At 38.3% G+C, this 13904-nt stretch overlaps 1 protein-coding gene across 1 annotated transcript in view; it reads left to right on the top strand.

The window, feature by feature from the left end:
• The window catches only part of LOC150093710 (centrosomal protein of 290 kDa-like), a 400621-nt gene that overhangs the window by 197678 nt on the left and 189039 nt on the right, over positions 1-13904 (top strand). The gene's annotated exons all lie outside the window — the stretch shown is intronic.

Raw genomic sequence — 13904 nt, 5'->3', positions numbered from 1 at the left:
TATGAAGATATCATATAATGGTAATAGTAAAAAAATAATAATAAAGAAATAAATACAGAAACTAATGTAATGTTTTCTATCTGAATTTAACGCTTTTTTATCCTTTAAGTTTTTTAGTATTTTGGAGTTACAGTACAGTATACGTTGATGAATAGTTATTGATTTCCGCTAATGACTACTGGTTCTCATAAGTCTGCAAAATGTTATATTAGCGTCATTTCATTCAGGCTTATGTTATTTGGTACTGTTGTTTTCTATATTATGTGCTCATATATAACTGGTTGAAATAAACAGTAGTAACTAGATGTTTAAAGTAGTAAGTTATGTTATTTTATTTATTTATTTGTAGATGTCACTAAGTAAATCTTTACTGTAGACCATAACACTAAAAGCTAAGTATCCTAGAAATCTCTGGAGGTATACATAATTTAAGCATGCTAATCTCTTTATTCATCCATCTCACACCTACCTTATTTAACTTTCTCACCCTTAGGATTTGGTAGGATTGGATTTGCAATGAATTTAGTATTTAATTATTCAATGGAAAGCCATTCCTTAATTTAAGTTTTATATTTCTTATGCAAGAATAGAAAAGTTTAGGACTGTACCGGGGATTTCTTGAGTAGTTACTCCACAACTTGTAAAATATTAATATTTTGTTTTGCATGATTGACAAAGAAATTATGTCAAAAGATAAACAATTAAATTCATTTAGAAAGATGTGGAGTGGAATTAATGGAGATGAACTCTCTTCTACGCCATATGTATATTCCTGAACATTTATTGTCATAAAATATAGGGATATCTTCTTTTCCTCGCTATTTTATCATGGCAAAAGTGGATATTCCCGTTCTGGAGGAGATACTTTAATAGTTAGGCAGCTGTTCTTAATTATGCAAACTTATTCAAGGTTATCATTCTCTGCTAATACATATTTCATGTGTTTGTCAGTGATGATGGATTTACTGCTCATCTTAAGAACATTCAATTTCATTTCCTTTGTCAATCCTTAACGTACAGTGGAAATGATAGTGGCTTGGATTCAATACTATTACTGTTTCAGAAGACTTCAGCTTTTACATATTTTATTTACTTCCATATTTAATCTTCACTAACAAGTGTGCCAATAACTGAAATCGTTACTTATTCTGTAAGTCTCCATTAAAATTGTAGTTTGTTCTTCATTCTGCTTGTTTTCATATCTTTGTCTTTTTTTTATTGCTTATTTTCCTACCAAATTTATTACATTATTTACTCTCTATAGTTCAGAAGTCCAGAAAACTTCTAGTAGATAAGTGTATCATTACTTATTAAGTCAAGTAAATGCTCAACTGACTATTCTCTATTGTGTATCAGGTTTAATATCACTTTCCTTTATAATGTAATTCATGAGAATGAATAAGTAACACTGCATATTGAAAGTTTATTTTTCACTTGGTTAGAGTATAATAAATTTAGTTTAATCCTTTATCCAAGTGTGAGCAAACAAAGTTTGCGCCTGAAGTATCTTCAGGACTGGGGTAAGGTGGTACAACACCAGGTCAACTCGTTGCAAAGGCGGAGCAAGTTACCAACACTCCTGTCTCGGTATCTCCTATAATGCAAAACACATCTCCTTGCAGATATGTCTAATGTCTAATGTTATGCATTAAGGGAAGGGCCACAACCCAGACTAGTTTCGACCTTTATTGAGGTCTCTTCAGTGGGAGCCAGGCCCAAGTTGAGATACCAGGCAGAAGCATTAGCAGGTCATCTCTACCTATAGGGGTTGCCAAATGGTGTGCCACCCTTTTTTAATAAATTACTCTGGATTTAGAGAAAGATGTTGAAAGTTTATTTTTCACTTGGTTAGAGTATAATAAATTTAGTTTAATCCTTTATCCAAGTGTGAGCAAACAAAGTTTGTGCCTGAAGTATCTTCAGGACTGGGGTAAGGTGGTACAACACCAGGCAACTCGTTGCAAAGGTGGAGCAAGCTACCAACAATCCTGTCTCAGTATCTCCTATAATGCAAAACACATCTCCTTGTGGATATGTCTAATGTTATGCATTAAGGGAAGGGCCACTACCCAGACTAGTTTCGACTTTTATTGAGGTCTCTTCAGTGGGAGCCAGGCCCAAGTTGAGATCATTAGACATATCCGCAAGGAAATCATTCACCGCCTAGCAATAATGCAGAGGGAAAAACAAAGAAAAAGAAAAGCGTAAAGCAAGGAATAATATTGAAACTGAAGAAAATAGCAACGAACCTATAGAGGAAAGAACGGAGGGCAACTCCAACACCACCGCACGACCCCTTACACCAGCAGTCGAAACCAAGCAAAACAATGAAAGTGAAGATGACACGTCAAATTCGGAGGAGGAAGAAACAAACGAACCCAAAACCGACACCCACGGGGAAACTGAAGAAAGGGAAAAAAACGACATATAGAAGAAACCGACAACGGTCAAAAACAATCTGTCAACGAAGACATGCCAGATGGCTCGGCAATCTTACGGTACTTTGAGGGACCCATGAACACAGTAGATAAACTATATACGATAATGATACGAAAAGGGGAACCTTCCTTCAATCTCCACAGAAGGAGAACTGACCTAAACTGGAGCGCTTTACATATCAAAGATATAGCCACAGCTTCGCCTCCTAAACTGGGTGATTATCTGGACCTAAACGAAGAAGAAAAGCAACAACTGTGCAACACCTTACATATATTGACACCGAAAAAGCTGAAAGATGAAAATCATTGAGTACTGTCAAAAATCGAAAAACGATGCTTATTGAACAAGGCTACGGCCCCCCCCCCAATAGGCCCGGAGGTAGAATTAGCCGTGGATTTCACAACAGAACTCTCGGGTCCAGAAACATCATCCCTCCCTTCCTCTGAATAACAACATGAAATTCAAAATTGCTACCCTAAACACAAATGGCCTACGCAACCCGTATGCGCAAAAAGCTGTCTAGAGACTTATGTTAACACATAACATTAACATCCTCATGGTACAGGAAACACATTTTTTTAAACACTGGGACGTGGAGAACTTCTCGAGAAGCCACCCAGTCACCAGTTACTGGTGCTTCGGTGACGCTCACTCGCGAGGCGTGGGGATATTAATTCGCTCCCCAATCGCGGGGGGGTTCTTCAACGTCCAAAAAGGTGCCACAGGATGCCTAGTAGCAGTGGACTGGATTTACGGTGGTTGGACAACGCATACCAAAGGAATGGTTTTTTTTCTACCCTAGAAACTTACCTCCTGGTAGCAGATCACCTCATCGTAGCCGGGGATTGGTACTGTGTGGAGGACACCCGGTACGATAAGGTGGGGGGAAATGCAAGCACTGGAACTGGCGGCCTAGCCGCGTTAAGACGGTGTTGTGAGAGCTTCAACCTTGTCGATATCTGGAGGCGGCAAAACCCCTCGAAAGTAGAGACAACGTGGCGCCACAGCCAGATATCGACGAGACTAGACAGAATGTACGTGTCCCAAAATTTAGGACAACATGTCCAAGGGATACGTCACATTATTGCAGACAACATGGCAACTGACCACAAACTTGTCATACTAAAAATTACACTCCCAGAGGTCATGGAAACAGCCCGAGGTCCTTGGAGGCTCCCTCCCACTTTTCCCAATCTTTTTAGCAATAAGCTACAGGGTTTTTGTGCTAGCTGGACAAACACCAACTGGGACTGGGAAAACTGGCTGCAATCCAAACAGAGGGCTAGAAACCTGTTCCAGAAATGTGGGCGTGACAGGGCGCACCAATAGTGCAAAAGGCTGAGGGACCTCTACAGGGAACTTGGCTGGTACCGCACAAATGAACGGAACGGAGTTCTCTGTGGAGATCTCATCAGACAAGTCGAGATTGAACTGCAACAAGAGCGGCAGAGTAGAGTCGAGGACCTCGATTTCCGAACGAGACTCTATCTCCGAGACTTATAAACACCATCCGCCGCATTTTACAATCAACAACGGGTGGTGGAAAATGACGAGCGGACGATTTACCGGATCAAGGAAAACGACCAGGTACTAGACTCAACCCCTGATATACTTTGCCACTTTCAGCAGCAGTATATCGGCATTTTCTCTGATCAGCAGGGCACGGATGACTTCAAAGAGTGGGACATTGCACTTCTTCCCGATCATCTTAGTGCCTCGCATGACAGGCCGATAACTGCGGCAGAAATAAAATCTGTAGCCAAAACAATGAAGGCAAAGAAAACTCCAGGGTTAGACGGACTCGGCATCGAATTCTACAGATCTGCCTGGGATTTTACACTACCAGCTCTGGTCAGCATCAACGAATTTCTCACTTCGGGAATCATCCCTGAGGAGTTCGTTAAGAGTTACACGGTCTTCATCCCCAAACATGACCGTGATCAGACCTTGTCAAGCAATTGGCGGCCGATAGCATTAACCAATACAGATTACAAGCTTTTTGCAAAAATCATCTGCACACGAATCAAAAGCAGAATAGGCCAAATAATAACAAGCTCACAGGTTTATGGAATCCCAGGCAGATCTATGGAATTCAATCTCTTCCTCTTAAGGGATCTAATTCGTCTGGCTAAAGTTAAAAAGTATCCCCTGGCACTGCTGTCCACCGATCTGGAGAAAGCGTTTGACAATGTCAGCGACAGGTACCTACAGGACACCCTACAAAAAATTGGAGTGGGTCCGAGGCTCCGTAGTGCAATAAAAAGCATATACGAGGGAGCCTTTACTCAATTATCTATTAATGGATTCATCGCAGAACAAATCTACATAAAGAGAGGAGTCAGGCAAGGCTGCCCGCTAAGCCCCCTCCTCTTCTCCTTAGCTCTAGAACCCATGTTAAGGAGAATTGAAAACACCCCCACAATTAATGGCATTCCATTACCACAGGTCTCCAGACAGTGCAAAATAGTGGTGTATGCCGATGATGTAGTGGCTACGCTCAGAGATTCTGAGTCCGTCTGCATCTATTTTGGCATACTACAGAAGTTCAGCATAGTCAGTGGTCTCCACGTCAATGCGCAAAAAACAAAAATCAAAAGCTTCGGAGATTTCCGTAACACTGAACTTCCGTACGGTTTAACATTGTATACACAACCTCTAACGATATTGGGCGTCCCCTTTTCTGAACCTCTAACACTACCAGTACAAACACTGCAGGATAAAAGTATGGGAAAATTAAGTTTATTTAAACCAGTCTACTTCTCCTTCTATGGCAGAGCCACAGTCATCAAAACCATAATAACTCCAATGCTGATGCACATCATTAACATAACTGACATCACACAAAGACAAGTAAACCAACTGTCCCAAAGACTTATAGACTTTTTCTGGAACAGGAGAAAGCACGAAGTCAAAAAAGAATATTTAGAACTCAAAAATGAACAGGGGGGTTATGCGCTGCCCGATTTTAAAACCTTGTTCCATGTGAACACTTTCAAAACTGTACGGAAGGCCTTAAATTCTAACCACTTTTCCGGCCTTTCAGTTAGATATTTTGTAGGTAATTGCCTCCCCCTCTTTGGGATCATGGACTATGCTGGACCCCACGCAAAGGTTGTACCCAAATGGTATCAGACACTAGCAAAACTGCTCACCATTTTTAGAGACAACGGAAAAAACATCCTTACACAAAACCCAAAGCTGTATACTGGGATTTCTTCCACCTCTCCAGACGGGACACACCAAACCTAGGCACAGATAATGCAGTACTTTTTTGGAATATTAAACATAGCTGGGGACAACCGTTTCACCGGGATCTGGTCTGGCGAATAGTGTACGGGCGACTCCCGGTGAAACTTATCAAATCCCGATATGTACCCAGCCCGTGTGACCCTTTCTGCGACATCTGCCGGGCCGTGAAGACATTTTTTTTATTTTTGTCCACTGGCACAGCGCGTCTGGCAGAGACTCAGCGCAGCGCTAGATATCCCGATGTTGTCGCCAGAGAAGGTCATACATTTACAATTTCCTCCACCGGTTAGTAAGACCCAAAAATTCAAATTTTTTTAATAAATGTTTTGAAGTACCACATCTGGAAGGTACGGAAGAAATCTCAGATACGCGACGCAGACTTAATGTATGTTAGGATAAAGAAAGGGTTTTTCTTCTATTTACCTCGTTTCTTAGCACAGGAAAGACACTTACTGGGCGACTTCCGATTTGTAAATAAATACTGTAAACCGCCCAAAATATGTTTCCTTATTCAGGGACGCATCAAACCCTGTATATTCTTGTGAAATCACAACATGCGTCTAGCTCCTCCAGGGGGAAAATACATGTTTCCTCTCTGATTCACCACAAATCTTAGTTCACATGGTTTTTTCTTTTCACATTCCAAAGGTGGGGTAGATCTGAGAACCCGGGCTGCGAAGGCCTACATCGAGGTGGTGCTGTTCCTTGCGAGCAGCATCTCCCGGGCCAGATTCTACCCCAACTCTGAGTCCCAATGGCACAAGGTGTGATATTTAGCCAAAATCTCTTTTAAATGTTTTTGTCTTTTTTTTTTCTTTTCTTAAAAAAAAAAAAAAAAATTTGCATCTACTTGTCTTTATTTATTCAATCTTAAACTGTTCACCTATACTTAAACCATGACATATGACCAACTTTAAATCCGTTGATAGTTATTTAAAAAAAAAAAAAAAAAAATTTAACTTTTAATTTTAAATTTTAAACTTTAACTTTAAATTTAAACTTTAATTTTAACTTTAAATCTATTAGTGGTTGTTATCAGCTTTTAAAAATCCTCTATTAATTCAAAGAAATTACAACAGATAAATAACAGTAAACTAAGAGCTAATAGTAAATTCATATCAAATATCGGGCAAAAGCAGGGGTTTACGGACATCACCCATAAATCCCTGATAAGTTCTGTTGACCAAGATAAACATCAAATTTAAGTTCCAGTTACGTATGGTAAATCTCCTTAAACGTTAAAGGGAAAAAAGAACAGGGGATAGGAGATGATGTATATAGACTTCTTAGTCAAACCCACTATGTGGAACGGCTAATCTGGTCGACTGAGGCCTCTTTTACCTACTACTATCCTACTCTAACTCTCGTTATCTCCTCTCACACTCTCTGCTGATCCTCAGCATGCTTTTTACTCCAAAGGCCGATGATGAGAAACATGAACTCCCATTCGACCTCAATAAAGGTCGAAACTAGTCTGGGTAGTGGCCCTTCCCTTAATGCATAACATTAGACATATCCGCTAGGAGATGTGTTTTGCATTATAGGAGATACTGTGACAGGAGTGTTGGTAGATTGCTCCACCTTTGCAACGAGTTGCCCTAGTGTTGTACCACCTTACCCCAGTCCTGAAGATACTTCAGGCGCAAACTTTGTTTGCTCACACTTGGATAAAGGATTAAACTAAATTTATAACACTGCATATAGCTTGCACAACATCTTACATCTCATTTTAAATTTGTACAGTGATTATATTGGTTACCGTTATGATAACTTGATCATTAAAAAAAAAAAGGCATAGAAAAGATTTATACTTTGTGGATATTCAAGTCAGAAATAGTCTAGTGAATTCATATTATTATTTTTTCCCCTTAGTTTGTTTGTAATGATGAAATTATAGAATGCCATCATTCTACTGAATGTATGCTATTATTTAAGATAAATGTTGTAATCTTGTAGAAATTGTTATATTTATTACAAATTTATTTGTATACAGTGATGATTATTTAAATATGACATTTTGTCTATGTTGTTTGTTAGTATTTATTATTAACATTAGACTTCTGGAGTGAAAAGACTCATTGCAGGAGGTCCACACTCTCATTCAAAAAGTTTATTGAACCATGCTGTATTAGCCCATACACAGTTTTTGCACTCACAAACCAGTCTCTGTGCACAGAACCTGCTCCTCACTCCCTTGCTCACACCCTCCTTATACAGCTTCCAAGGATGGCTGCACTATCACAGATTGCTGTTCAAGTTACATTCTCCCAATCTCTCCTCATATCCCACTTTCCATAGACCTGAAATCAGTTTAGTGAACCTTCTCTGGATCCTCTCTAATATATCGTTACCCCCCGTAAACCCAGGAAACCAATTTTTTTTTTACAAGTACTCCATACACATGCTGATCAATGCTTTTATACAAAAGGAATTATAATCTTTTCTGCTTCTGCATGTCAAAGTCCTTCTTATTATTGCCATAATCCATTACAATGCTCTTACAGTTTTAACTTGCAATCCCTAAACTTCAAGTCTCTATCCATCATCCCCATTTTTTGTATCCCTTCCAAACCTGCTTCAGAATTTCTTCTTCCTCCTTTAAGCAAGCATAAAGGAAGAAGAAGAAATTCTACTTGTGTCTATCAATCACTTATTTGGTCTAGCAAGTGGTCATTTTGTATTTGGTTTCGTTCTCTGGCTAGTGTAACTATTCTTTTTGGATCCATCCAATCAGAATTTCCCCATTGATCCTTTTGTTTGTGATGATGAAATTATAGAGGGCACCCAACCTTGCCTATCAATTTTCAGGACCTTGCACTTTATCACATCAAACTGACTCAGTTCTTACATAACTATTAGATCCTCAGCCTTGTAGCTATTTGTTAAGTTTTAAAAGAGGTAAACCGTGAGTAGACATATCGGTACACAATAAATAACGGAACAAACTCACGTAGAAAGATTATTTATTAGTATAATTTTCGCCTGTGTGTCACAGGCATCTTCAGTACATTAAGCTCAAAATTAAACACTAACTGACAATTCCAAAAAGTGCCACCTAAGTAGCTGGTGTAAGATAACTAAAAAGGTCAATAATAACTTTCCTAAAAAAAAAAAAAAAAAAAATATTAATACAATAAAAAGTTAGGAAAGATTAGCTGATTTGTAAAGTACTATCTCCCATAAAGGGGATAGACGTAAGCCGTCGGATCTGTTTAAGTTAGGAGAATGAAGTAGAGTTTCACATGTTTCCTTATAAAGGCGTTCCATGAGAAACTGACTTTTGTGAAGAACTCTTGTCTTTCTCCAATGAACTCTGTGTCTAGTGAAGATGGCATGTTCAGAAAGTCCAGACTTTTCAGGTTTAAAGTATTCAATATAAGATTGGTGTTCTTCTAGCCGAATAGAGGCAGATCTTCCCGTTTGTCCGAAATAAGATAATCCACAAGAGCCCAGAATCTGGTAGACACCTGGCTGATTAAGATGTGGAAGCTTGTCCTTAGGAGAAGTGAGAAAGGTGGAGATTTTTCTAAACTAAGTATCAGTTCTTCAACTAGAAGAACTGATACTTATGTAAAAAATACTTTGGATTTCAAAAATAAAATTTCAGATCTTCATTTGGACGTTTCTGATATCATGATCAGTTTAGATGTTGTTTCTTTATTTACAAATGTGCCTCTTTCGGAAAGTATTGAATTACTACAACAGGAATTTCCTTCGGACATTGTAAACGTATTTGATTTTGTAATAAATTCTGGTTATTTTTCCTTTAAAAATAAGTTGTATCAACAAATTGAAGGAACAGCAATGGGTAATCCTCTTTCTCCTGCTATCTCCAATTTCTTTATGGAACATTTTGAACAACGTATCTTTGACAATATTTCTCCCAGACCTATGCATTGGTTCAGATATGTCGATGACATTTTTGCTGTATGGAATGGCTCTTCTGATGAACTTCAACAATTTCTCACTAAGTTAAACGCATTTCATCCGTTTGGGATGAATTTGAGGAAGAAATGGAGCTGTTTAAAAAAAAAGATTGGTTACATTTAAATGGGTTTGGTATGAGTTAGCTGAAGAAACTGTTGCTGCAAGAGAGAGAGAGACTGATGACTGAAGTGAATGGAAGAACTGATGAAGCAAAAGTTGGTAGAGGAGACATGAAACACCTGATAAGTAGGGTACAAGACCTTGTGAATGCAGAGGTGAGTGGTATGAGTGAAGAGAATGAAAGGGAAGGAACACAAGACAAACAGCTGGTTGGGAGGACAGGGATACTGCATGAGAAGACTGTATGATAAATACAGGAGCTTATGTACAATATGTGTGTACAAGAAAGGATTGGGATGACCAGGGAATGGGGGGGGGAAACGGATATGTCAAAGGAAAGGTTTAAGTCATGATTAGAAAAATTACAGGGGAAATGTAAACTTACATGAAATAAATTTATTACCTGTAAAATTTTGAACTACATATCTTAGGTTTCCTCATTACATTAATAATGGAACACAATATAAATTACAATAAAAGAATCATTTTCAAAAAGCACCACTATAGCATTAATAGGACAATAGATGGTCGGTAAAATTCCCAATTATTTAAAATAAAAAAAAATATATATATATATATATATATATATATATATGTATACAGTATATAATAATCACAAATATGCATAAAAGTGATATAATAATATTTCCTATAAAGCAGATAACCGAAGACCATCAGATCTGTTTAAGTTTGGTTAGTGTATAAAGGTCTCAAGCCTCTCTTTATACAGGGTGTCCCAAAATTCACGCAAGAAGTAATTTTGATAGAAAACACAGGTACACAGGTTTTTAATTAAAAATTGTAATTTCTTATTGATTCATAAAGTATACAGTATAGGGTTATGCATGGAATAGCATATCGGGTAAATAGCTTCCATGGCTTTGCTGGCACATACACACTCTTTTGTCGAAATTTTCCATGACCGTTTTGCATAAATGTGGCTGAATTTCATTGATACAGTGCTCAATTTCCTCCTTCAAGTCGTGGGTGGTCGTGGGCTTGTTGGCATAAACCTTAGACTTCAAAAAACCCCGAAGAAAAAAGTCCAACGGCATTAAGTCACATGATCTGGCAGCCAATTCTGATCACCAAAACAGCATATAATGAATTTAGTTTAATCCTTTATCCAAGTGTGAGCAAACAAAGTTTGCGCCTGAAGTATCTTCAGGACTGGGGTAAGATGGTACAAAACCAGGGCAACTGGTTGCAAAGGTGGAGCAAGCTACCAACACTCCTGTCAGTATCTCCTATAATGCAAAACACATTTCATTGCGGATATGTCTAATGTTATGCATTAAGGGAAGGGCCACTACCCAGACTAGTTTCGACCTTTATTGAGGTCTCTTCAGTGGGAGCCAGGCCCAAGTTGAGATACCAGGCAGAAGCATTAGCAGGTCATCTCTACCTATTGGAGTTGCCAAATGGTGTGCCACCCTTTTTTAATAAATTACTCTGGATTTAGAGAAAGATGTTGAAAGTTTATTTTTCACTTGGTTAGAGTATAATAAATTTAGTTTAATCCTTTATCCAAGTGTTAGCAAACAAAGTTTGCGCCTGAAATATCTTCAGGACTGGGGTAAGGTGTGAGGTGTGTTATGCATTAAGGGAAGGGCCACTACCCAGGCCAACACCTTACCCCAGTCCTGAAGATACTTCAGGCGCAAACTTTGTTTGCTCACACTTGGATAAAGGATTAAACTAAATTTATTATACTCTAACCAAATGAAAAATAAACTTTCAACACCAAAACGGGAAATTACACGACCAGGAAATGACTCATGGTAATTGAATTGTTTCTCGGGCTGTATAGCATGTGGCACCGTCTTGTTGAAACCACATGTCGTCCACATCCATATCTTGCAATTTAGGCACAAAAAACTGGATTATCATGTCGCGATAGCGAGCACCATTTACTGTTATTGCCTTACCAGCTGCATTTTCGAAGAAGAATGGACTGATGATGCCTCCAGCCCAAAATCCGCACCAAACAGTGACACGTTGTGGATGCATTTGTTTCTCAACAATCACTCGTGGATTTTTTGAACCCCAAATGTGACAATTTTGTCGATTAACAAAGTCATCAAGATGAAAATGAGCCTCATCGTTGAAGATGATTTTGCTCGAAAAGTAAACATCCATTTGTTGTTCCATAATCCATTCGACGAACTCTCTTCGCTGTGTGTGGTCAGTAGGCTTCAGTTCTTGAGTCAATTGAACTTTGTAAGCATAAAGATGCAAATCTTTCGTGAGAATACGCTGTAGAGAGCTTCTCGAAATGCCCAATTCAAGACCACGGTGCCGAATTGGTGTTCCTTGGACTCTCAGCAACACTCTCATGAGCTGCTTCGATGTTTTCTGTTGAAGGACGGCCAGAGTCTATAAGATCACTAATTGATTGTTTCCTTGAATTTTTTAATTAATCTTTTCATAGTTGATGAAGTTAAATCACTATTCCGACCATATTTTTACAAAAATTGTGAACTGTAGCTGCCAAACCATTATTTTTAAAATATTGCTCAACAATGAAAATGCGTTGTTCTTTCGTGTAGCGCTCCATTTTTAATAACCCTGAACTGTCACGCTGTCTTTTTTTTTTCTCGTTGGAAACACTTTACCACACAAATGGTGCTAAATTTAAATCTTGCGTGAATTTTGGGACACCCTTTATATGATAACTGTTCTGAAAACTTACAAGAAGAAACTTTACTTCTTTGGAGATCTCTTCATCACTGAGGAGAGAAAGAGCACGTTTTCCTAATGTAGAAATCATGTCAAAATTTTTGCAGTGGATAATTATGGCATTGCACATAAAGGGCATTGTACATTGCACATATCTATTCATGTCTGTGGAGTTTCTCTAAATGGAGATCTGCAGTTTATCTGCCACAACTATCTTTGAAATCCATGAACGGCAGAGGACTGTTAACATTCAACTGCCGATAAATTGTATTTTTGGGCGTTGATTATTTGTATGGTTCAGGGACTCTTTTAAGGAATCCCATCCATAACCCAAAATTAAGAGAACATAGGCAACATACCTTTTCCATAATCTTGGCTTTAATGGGAAAGATTGATTGCTTTCCTAAAACGCTCTAAATATAAATTTGCCTAAATAGAAGATAAACGAAGGCGTAGTTTTCTGGTTGCAAATAGTATTTTTAGGGAGGTTATAATTTATGCAATCGATCAGGCGTGATGTAACTTTTTAAGATAACTTATCTTTTAAAAGAATTAAAACCTTTTAAAGAGGGAAAAAAAACAGTGAAACTACATAATTTCATCATCATATCAACGGGCCTCCATAGAGTCATGAGACTCATTGTGGAAAGTCACTCTCACAGTTCGTCGTGCCTTGACTTAAATGCATTCTCTGACCTTCTACTCACCACACTTGAAGACAATGCATTCCAATCACCCACCACTCTCTATGCAAAAAATTACTCACACCCACCTTATATAGCTTCCAGGAAGTTCCCTCTTTTCTGGATATTGTAATAAAAATCTCATCTACTTTGATATTATAATTACCCATTACAAAGTTTTATGTCTTAATCATGTCTACTCCATTCCTTCTATCCACTAGAACTCTGTAATTTGCATTCTCTCAATCTGTCCTTATTACCCAGACCAGAAACCCACTTGATCCATATGCGGCTTGATCCAAGCCTTGTACAATGGAATCAAACATCCTTGTATATGTCAGGTTTCTCTGCATCATTGCCATAATCCTGTGTTGCACTCACAATTTTATCAAACTCTCCACCATAATCCAAATTCTCATTTCCTTTACCTCCTCTAAAATATTCCCGCCAACTGTATACTCTTTAGGCTATCTTTGCGTCCCAAATTGTAAAACTTTTACCACATTATGTTGACATTCCCGTACAGTAGCCCATTCAGACAATCTATTTAGGTTCTCTTTCAAAGCTACATCACTACTTCTCATAACTTTCCCTACCTTGGCATCATCTGAAAATCACTATGTCACCATTTAAGCTCTTCCCAATGTCATTAACATACAAATTAAAAGACAATGGCCCCAAAACAGACCCCTAAAACATGCCACCATTGACTTTCCTCTTCTGGGATATCACTCCGCATTACATATCCAACATATCTATGAGAAAGAATCAAACGCACTCCGATTTAACTAACTTTTATGTGGCAGC

The sequence above is a fragment of the Typopeltis vanoorti genome, chromosome 23 (genome assembly GCF_054136105.1).
Source record: "Typopeltis vanoorti isolate ZY-2024b chromosome 23, IOZ_Tvanoo_1.0, whole genome shotgun sequence".
NCBI classification, from domain to species: Eukaryota; Metazoa; Arthropoda; class Arachnida; order Uropygi; family Thelyphonidae; genus Typopeltis; species Typopeltis vanoorti.
Note: the sequence above shows the minus strand (reverse complement) of the source record. Positions and strands in the feature narration are given on the sequence as shown.